Here is a 10007-nt window from a genome sequence, read left to right on the forward strand (position 1 = left end):
TGACAAATGTCTTAATATCTCCAACAAATTCTGTTTGTGGTATATATCTCATTTGCTCTATTCTTGCAACATAGTTTAGTGTAGAATCTGCCAATGAGTCTATCTGTGTCGGGGGAAACTGCAATTGAAATGATGCCTTTGTATTATTTACTAAAGTACCCTTGTTGTTAATTTAAATTACCAACTATTTTCTAGCATCTTGGAGAAAGAAATACAGGAACAATTTTCAGATTCATTCATACTTACATTGCTCAAATTGCAAGCTCACACATTTCCTCAGTACTGTGTGGGGTTTTTTCACGATGATAAGTGTTCTTGGGGAATATGCCACTAATTGCCCTTTTCTCAAAATTGAAATGACCTGATACTCTTCGATCACACTGTGATGTATCTTTCACAACCCAGTACCTTGGTATGGAATGTTCTGTGCTTAAGTTTTCTACTTCATCCATTATCTTTATTTCAGGTTTCTAAATTATTTCATGTTAACACTTTAATCTTCTTATACATCAATAGTCATTATAATGATCAAATGTGCATTAGATATGAATGATTTTTCAATGTATTGAAGACACACTCTATATAAGCACATAGGATTTGATTTAGTTCTCTACATGATAGTTTCCAAAATTATTAAATACTCTTAAATAAAACTTTAATCTGAAAAAGGGTCCTGACCCGAGACATCACCTTATTCATGCTGTCCAGAGATGCTGTCTGAGTCACTGAGTTACTCCAGCACGTCATGTCTATTTCTGTAAACCACCATTTGCAGTTCCTTGTTTATACATTAAAGAAAGGTACTTTGGTCACATGCAAACTATTTTCCTCTCTTATGTTTAAATTGTTCTGATCAGGTTATGGACAATAGAGTACCTTTTATTGTCCCCTGTTGAAGGTTATTTCTATCCTGACAAACAAAAAGTATAATCTATAATTACTTCAAATAAAAGACTCTCGACAGTTTCATGCATTTGTCTTTGGTATTCCTCCGGAGATAATACAAATACAACTGCTGATAAATAAAGTGGAAAAGGATGCCAAAATATATGATTCTTCCGTGTAACTAAATTTAATCATTGCTTTTATTCGCAGTATTTACACAACTGTTATTGGTCTTAACACAGTCTGTGAGTTCAAAAATGAGCATGCTTGCAGTGGTAACATTCTCACATCTGAATCAACTCATGGGTTCAAACCCAACTTCAAAGACATAAGCTCTCTGAAGAAGGGTCTTGACCCGAAACGTCACCCATTCCTTCTCTCCAGAGATGCTGCTTGCCCCGCTGGGTTACTCCAGCTTTTTGTGTCTATCTTCAGCACAAAACCTAGATTGACATTTGAGTGCAGTCCTGAGGAGAAGCTGCCCTTTTGCAGATTTCATCATTGGTATGATAAATATTGCATCTTGTGACTGAGGCAACCCTGCACTGTTTTCAATATAGTTTCATGAACCGGCCTATCCTTAATATGATTTGCATAGTGAATTGGTATTAAAAAAATGGTATAAAATCATCAGTTCATTTTGAAATACTCAACAATTTGATGCCTTTTCCTTTATATTTTACTTCGGAGTCACGTGAGTGATTCCGTGAAGAAGCCCCACCAGGCCGCATGGGTATCATTATCGTCATCCGCATGGCGAGGCACCGGTCTGGCAGGCAACTCATTCCTGCCAGCGGTAAGTAAAAAACCTACAGGTAAGTTTTCATTACTTACCAGGTTGTGTTTTTCCTGCAGGAACCTCCTCTTACAGAGGTTCCTGTTGGCTATAGTAGCGTAGTCCAGGCGAGCCACGAGGAAACCGGCATTGGGCTGTGGGGTGAACTCCAAGTCCAGACCGCTATTGCGGGAGCCGGCAGACGTCGGGTGTGTTACTCCAGCCGCTGACAAGGCAGTCAGCGACTTCCAGACCGCGGATGTTTCCGTGGAGGGGTAAGTCCCAACGATATTAGGGTGACTTGCATATGTCTTTTTTATGTTTTACTTTAAAAGACATTGGGACTAGCTTAGATGGTTTGAGTTGGGCCGAAGAGCTTGTTTCTGTGCTTTATGCCGGGGGGTAAAAAGCTATTCTAAAAATAACCCGTAAATCGGGCCAGGAGGATACACCTCCCAATAAAAATGATGTTGTGGACGTCTGATAAGATGGAGCACCTGATGAAAGGGATGCTCCATCACGACAGGCTCCAGGAGGAGCTTCATACCCAACATGTCACCCCAAGGGCTATGGCAGCAGCTTCAGGGTAAGGCTGTACAAATAAAATCAGATCCAGGACAGGAGCTTTATATCCACGGGTCCACTTGGGGGATAATGGCAGCAACACTTATAGGCAGGCTGCATCATGTCTCCCTCATGAAGGAGGTTGAGCCTACCAGGGCAGAGTTATTCTGTCACTGAGGTTACAGGTATTACAAAGCCAAGGCATAAAGCCAAGAAGCTGTTGAGCACAGCTCCAGCATAATTTACCCCAGTAAGGAACCTTTATATTCTGAGATTGGAGGTATGGGAAAGCAGCACCAAGGCATAAAACCAAGAAAGGCTGTTTGAGCACAGCTCCAGCATAACATGGTCCAGCTAAGGAGCTTTATATATCCTGAGACTAGAGGTATTGAAAAGCATACCCCAAGGCATAAAACCAAGCAAGGCTGTTGAGCACAGCTCCAGCATGATATCCTCAAGCAAAAGAGATTTATATCCTGAGGTAGTGGACTCTGAGGTTGGAGGTATTGAAAAGCATACCCCAAAGCATAAAGCCAAGTAAGGCTGTTGAGTACAGCACCAGTAGGATATGCTCCAGTAAGGAGCTTTGTATTCAAAGGTCTCTTCAGGAAACTCTGCTTGCAGCATCTGTTCAGGCTGTCCAAAAATCCTCTCTCTATGAAAGAGATCACCAGTGTCAGTATAACCAACTGCAAAGGTGGAAAATACCCAGAGGGGCCAGAGTTCCCCTCATGCTGTAAATGACGAGAATAAAAACACTTAAGGGGTGACATAAAAATAAGCCGCTGAACTTCTCTTAGGGAAAAAACTATGCAGGTAAAAATCTGGACAGGAAGCAAAGTTTTGGACCAATTGAGGTACCATTAATAAACAAAGCTTCATTGTTGCGGCAACAACACACCCCATGCCTTCGTAGACAGTAAACAATTCACTGAAGTTGGTGGTAGCATGAAAGTTGGACAGGGGAAAATCCCAGACCTTAGTCGCGCCCAGGGAAAATATGGGGCCATCTACAAGTAGGCAAAAATTACACTTGTTGGTACTAATGATAATAACAACATATGTTTGGGTCATGTGTTGTACGAAAATAGCATTTCCCTTGGTAAGGATGAAAAGGTCCTAGTAGCCTTACAACACACAAATGGATGAGATTTAACCATGTAAAACTGCCCCATGCTAGGATCCAAGCACAGAAATTGTCCAGAGTTGTTTTCAGGGCAGGCTCAGTATTATGGCCAGGAATAGCTTTGGGACATTAAAATGTCTGGGGGTGTCTAGATAAGAAGGAGCACCTTATCGAAAGGATGCTCCATCATGACAATTCCAAAGTAAGTACTATACTCATGGGCCACCCCATCAGCTGCGGCAGCAACCTCCAGCAGAGGTCTATACAGGGCAGACCCGTACCAAACAGGAGGAACCATACCTCCACGGGTCAACATGGGGGCCCATACCAGCAGCGTCAAGGGCTGCTGAAGCCTCCCTCATGAAAAAAGAGGGAGAGCCAGGGCAGTATGGCACTGACCCTGAAGTTGGAGGTATAGCAGAGGAGCATACCCCAAGGCACCGCAGGTCTACCTGGGTGCCCATACCAGCATCGCCATGTCAAGGGCTGCTGAAGCCTCCCTTATGCAAGAGCAGGGAGAGCCAGGGCAAAGTATGGCACTGACCCTCAAGGCACGAGAGCATCGCTCCAGGTGAGCCGGCTGTGGCATGTAAATTTACCATACCGGCAGGAACTGGTGAGGCAATAGAAGAATCTGGCTAATAAACATCAACAATATGACCTCTCACCAGCTCCAAGAATCAAAACGCTATGAAACACTTGTAAATCGTGCGTCACTCAGAATGCCCACCATGAACCAGGTTATCTGGGGGGAAATGGGTGCAATCCTGCTATCGCAGGAACTAAGGCTGAAGAAAGTATTAAAACTAATCGGATCAGGCATAACGGCATTGGGCGGTCAGTCGAAGGGATACCATTATCAGACACAGCAGGATACATTGGGCCGGGTGTGCAACGCCCACTTTGAGATTAACTGCCTGAGAAAGAACTATCAGACCGACGTTAAATCCAAAGTTGTAGCACTGTGCTGATCAGCAAACATACAGCCAACAAACTTGATATTTGGAGAAGTCCTGGCTAAGTAAGTGAAGGACTTAGCTGACGAGGCAAAGATGGTCGGCCTTATTAAGGGAACTATCCCATCACTACGCCGTTGGCGTGCACCAGTGCATACTCCCACTAAAATTCTGAGGCAAAAGAACCCAGCAATCATGGAGGCACGAGCAGCTGGACTTGTCCAGGACATATCTCCTATAGGCCAATCACCAATGGGGGTAGATTGCAAATGTTTATAATGAATAGTGCTGCATAACATCAGATCCTTTCACACTGGACAGCATTCAGAGGTTCAAATTGAGTTATTCTTGAATAACATCCACCCACTAAACGTACACCAAGTCGGAATTGGTGTTTTCAAAACCAGAAACTTTAAAGGTAAATGATAAAATTGAAACCATTATTCACAAAAGGTGTAATAAAAAAGACGGTTCATCAGCCTCTGCAGTTTATGTCTAAATATATTTCCCAAGAAGGATGGGGGGTGGTGAGCCATTCTGGATGTAGCCCGACTGAATTCCTATGTCCAGTATTCAATTCAATTCAATTTATTGACATTTGGACCCCTTGAGGTCCAAACGAAATGCCGTTTCTGCAGCCATACATTACAAACAAATAGACCCAAGACACAACATATATTTTACATAAACATCCATCACATTGCTCTGATGGAAGGCCAAAAACACTTTTCTCTCCACTGCACCCCCCCCCCCCCCCCCCCCCCCCGATGTCAGTCAAAGTCAAAGCCCCCGGCGGGCGATGGCGATTGTCCCGTGGCCATTAAAGCCACGCCGGGTGATGCAAGGTCGCACACCGGGTCTTGGTGTTAGAGCCCCCGGCGCGCGCTCGCAGAGACCCGCAGCCATTCCAAGCCGCGCGGGGCGGTGATGTAGGCCCCGCTCCAGGAGCTCTTCAACCCCGCAACTCGGGCGGGAGAAGTCGCCGTTGCGGGAGCCCGGAAAAGCGGTCTCCCTCCAGGGACCCGCGGGCTCCCGGTGTCACTGTCCGCCAAACCCGCAGTTGCAGCCACCGAATCTCCGGGGGTCGGGCCGCAGCAGCGTCCACCACAGCTCCACCCGCTCTGGACTCGGCCAGCTCCGCGACGGTGAGGTGAGTAGTCGGCACCACAGCCCCCGGTCTTCCTGTTGGAGGCCGCTCCTCGTTGCAGCCCCAACGACAACGGAGACCCGACAAAGAAAAGGTCGGGTCTCCCGTGCAGGGAGAGATTTAAAAGTTACCCCCTCCCCCCCACACCACCCCCACCCCCCACACACATACCCCAACAAAAAATAACAAAAACTACATAAAAACATAGACATAAAATAATAAAAACGCAGACGGACTGCAGAGGCCGCTGCTGACGAGAGTCGCGCCGCCTACCGGATGTAAGCTTTTAAGCTTTTAAAAGGAAACATTCGGTACTACTAAACAATTGGTTTCCAAAGAATATTATATGGCAAGTATAGATCTGAAAGATGTATATTATTCAGTACCAACATTCTGTCTGACTGTCCTATGCAGCTATGTTTCCCGCTTTATCGGGAATAAAAATACAACCTTTACGGTTATTCTTAACATAACATTTGCTGGGTTAGCCTGTGGTTCGCGAAACCAGCCTCTGCATGATAAATCAATTATTCACTTATAGATTCTGAGTGGACCAGCCCTGCGACTCGGACTGTCAGTTCAATTCATGTCTGTGCTCGCTGCAGATGCAGGGATAGCACCAAGAAAGGAAAGCATTACATCTCCTCTTCAGGAAATGGGAAGTGTTGTTTAAATACTTAAGTCACATCTCATACGGCACAGATAACTGACAGCTTGTAATTCGTTTCAAATGGGTCTTGACAAAATTAAGTTATAGGACCATTAACTGTGCCCAACGTGCTTCCCATCTTATTTACGGCAGCAATAGGGACCCACTCTGCCGGGGTTCACCCCTAATATCAAGGGAGAAAGGATATTTTTCACATAAGTCCCCAGGATAAGCACTGGGCTAATGGGTTATTTAATGTGGTATTAATACTATTTCAACAAGGGGCTCCAGCTACATCCTTAGTTGGCTCAGCTATCAAAGGTAGTTGTCCTCAAGGCGCTGGTCAGCCAACGGGTTCAGTCACTACATATTGTGACTACTTAGGATGATTACATCTGCAAATAATATTATGTTTTAATATTTGTATAAGCAGAATAGACATAAAATCTCAAACTAATTCATGACATACCTCATGAACCTTCGGTTATGGTCACACATATATAGCAATACGTCAAGTTCGCGAAGAGCTTAGAGGCTCGGAACTAGCAGTGTTGATAATATAAAAAACTTTAAAAGGGTATTGGGTTGGACCATCCCCAGGTGATCGAAACAGGGCTTGGCTCATACAGGTGTAGATACTGATATATTTCCGAAACTCACTCCACTAGGGCTGTTACAATTTCCGCAGCAAGGGTTATAAAAAAAATCATAATAACCCAAGGCCAGACCAGGGGTATTTGACAAATTTACTTAGGTTCAGTGGTTAGTTACTCCCGAATGAGAGGAGTTACTATTATTTATTCATTATGAAGGTTTCCCTCATCTATCATTGAAGCAGCCATGGTTGTGGAGACTCGATTCTCATGGCATGAAACCACAGCTTTGAAATCTTCACGGAATCACTCACGTGACTCTGAAGTAAAATAGTAAGATTAAACGGGAACTTACCAGTTTGAAGTTTGATCTTTATTTTATGAGGAGTTACGATGAGCGATTACGTGCCCTCCGCTCCCGGTCCTCATAATCGCAAAGATCATCTGGTAGTTCTAGTCTTCTGAGTCTTACTATGTTACTTCGACTGCTGTTAGCTGTGATTTCACACTGCTGCTTTGAAGAATGATACGCATGCGGCCTGGCGGGGCTTCTTCACGTAATCGCTCACCGTAACTCCTCATAAAATAAAGATCAAATTTCAAACTGGTAAATTCTCATTTAATCTTACTATTAAAACCTACAACTCAGATTATCTACCAGTCTGCAGATGACTATGCAGATGCGAGTATATTTTTGATGAGATTTTGTAACACATTATAGAACTCGGGCCAGATGGAAATTTATTTCATGAATTTCATTTTTATGACTTGGAAAGCACTTTCTTAGTATTAAAAGCAGATTCAATAATCAGAGGAAAATTTGAGATATTTTGGACAAAAAAAAAATTTACAACAATATGGTGAAGATGCCAGGGGATGGGCCTCATATAGCAATGAGAGTCAGCCTCTGTGGAACCCATAAATGCTCTGTGCAAACTATACCCTAGCAATGATGCTGTAAAACCTGTACCCCAATGAGAGTCTGAGTATGTTGGACCCATACATCTTAGAGCTAAGATAGTGGGCTGAATGGCTTCCATAAGTGATACAAGATTCTAGTGGTATTTCATACTATTTATAATTCAGCTCTATACTTCTGGAATTTGTGGTAATTAGTATTGGGAATCCTGGATATGTACTGTTTGAGTGGGATGAAATTGCTTGCCAGATCTGCCAAATCTTGACATTTACTTACACACGGGAGGCCTGGTCCCCAAACGCAATATTCCACCTCTCCACCAATTCCAATACTCACGCATAGCCCCCAACTGCACAGGTGCGGCTGACGGGTTCCCGTTGTGACGCCCCTGATCCCCCCTCCTCCCCTCAACCCCACTCCGCCCCTTTCCCTTCCCCCCTGAAGCACTCAATCCATCCCCCCCCCCCCTCAACCCTCCCGGCTCACTGGTGGCGCAGCCACTCCCATTGTGACGTAGAACACGCAGGTATTACTGCATAGGTGCAGCTGACGGGCGCGGCAAGTGGAAAAGGGATTTATTAAAGCTTAAAATGTGAACTCTTAAAATATAACAACAATTTAAACGTTAAAGAGGAGATTTATTCAGTCCATTCTTTCTTGTTGCCTCTCTTGGTGGGTTCTGCAGCCGGGGATAGGGTTGGCTTCAGGTGGGGGCTGTCGGTGGCAGGAGCATCCTGCAGCCTGTGGAGGGGCACTGCTTCAGGCGGTGCTCTCGGGAGCCCGTGGGGAAGGGGGGAGTGTCCTGCTGCCCGGGGAGGAGGACAGCTTCAGGCGGTGGCCAGTGGGGGAGGGCTTTCTGGAGGGCTAGTATGGGTGTTATGGGCTGAAGGGACTGGTTTCCAGAGGACTAGTATGTACATTGTGGTCCGAATGGGGGGGGGGGGGGGTCACGCCGCCATGGCCTACCGCTGCCGTAGCCTACCGTTTGGGGGGGGGGGGTGTGTGCGAGGGAAGGGGGTCTGTGGGTGGGGGTGGTGAGCCTTCTGGACTCACAGTTCACCCACTCACGGCTTTTGGACTCACTGTTCTCTCACTCACGGCTTGTGGACTCACAGTTCACTCACCAGCGGCTTGTGGACTCACAGTTCACTCACCCACGGCTTGTGGACTCACAGTTCACTCAGCCACGGCTTGTGGACTCGCAGTTCACTCAGCCACGGCTTGTGGACTCGCAGTTCACTGAGCCACGGCTTGTGGACTCGCAGTTCACTGAGCCACGGCTTGTGGACTCGCAGTTCACTGAGCCACGGCTTGTGGACTCGCAGTTCACTCACTCACGGCTTGTGGACTCGCAGTTCACTCACTCACGGCTTGTGGACGCACAGTTCACTCACTCACGGCTTGTGGACGCACAGTTCAGTCACTCACGGCTTGTGGACGCACAGTTCAGTCACTCACGGCTTGTGGACTCACAGCTCACTCACGGCTTGTGGACTCACAGTTCAGTCACTCACACTTGTGGACCCACAGTTCAGTCACTCACGGCTTGTGGACTCGCAGTTCAGTCACTCACGGCTTGTGGACTCGCAGTTCAGTCACTCACGGCTTGAGGAGTCACAGTTCAGTCACTCACGGCTTGTGGACTCACAGTTCAGTCTCTCACGGCTTGTGGACTCACAGTTCAGTCACTCATGGCTTGTGGACTCACAGTTCAGTCATTCACGGCTTGTGGACTTCCGGACTCAGGCTCGACTTCCGGACTCAGGCTCGACTTCCGGACTCAGGCTCGACTTCCGGACTCAGGCTCGACTTCCGGACTCAGCGCGACTTCCGGACTCAGCGCGACATCCGGACTAAGCACGGCTTGTGGACTCACAGTTCAGTCACTCATGGCATGTGAACACACAGTTCACTCACTCACGGCTTGTGGACTCACAGTTCACTCACTCACGGCTTGTGGACTCACAGTTCACTCACTCACAGCTTGTGGACTCACAGTTCACTCACTAACGATTTGTGGACTCACAGTTCTGGACTCAACTCTCACTCATGGCTTCCGGGCTGACTGACTCTCGCACGGCCTCCGAGCCTTTATTCTCCTTGCACGAAGGGGCGTTACCTTCATGGTGACTAACAGGTGAGAAGACCAATCTGCTCATCTGACAATTCTTTAAACCTTCATAACTCTTGTAATATTCCACTGATCGGAACAAAACTTGGTGCGCTTGGAGCAGAGGCAAACGGTGAGTAAGGTGGCGGGAAATTCCAATATTCCACCACTCACGCATAGCCCCCAACTGCACAGGTGCGGCTGACGGGTTCCCGTTGTGACGCCCCTGATCCCCCCCTCCTCCCCTCAACCCCACTCCGCCCCTTTCCCTTCCCCTTGAAGC

At 46.5% G+C, this 10007-nt stretch overlaps 1 pseudogene; it reads left to right on the plus strand.

Annotated features, from left to right (window-relative positions):
- Positions 1-3298: 3298 nt before the first annotated feature.
- Positions 3299-3436, plus strand: LOC116974783 (annotated as a pseudogene).
- Positions 3437-10007: the final 6571 nt, after the last annotated feature.

Source organism: Amblyraja radiata, chromosome 6 (assembly GCF_010909765.2).
Source record: "Amblyraja radiata isolate CabotCenter1 chromosome 6, sAmbRad1.1.pri, whole genome shotgun sequence".
Lineage (NCBI taxonomy): Eukaryota > Metazoa > Chordata > Chondrichthyes > Rajiformes > Rajidae > Amblyraja > Amblyraja radiata.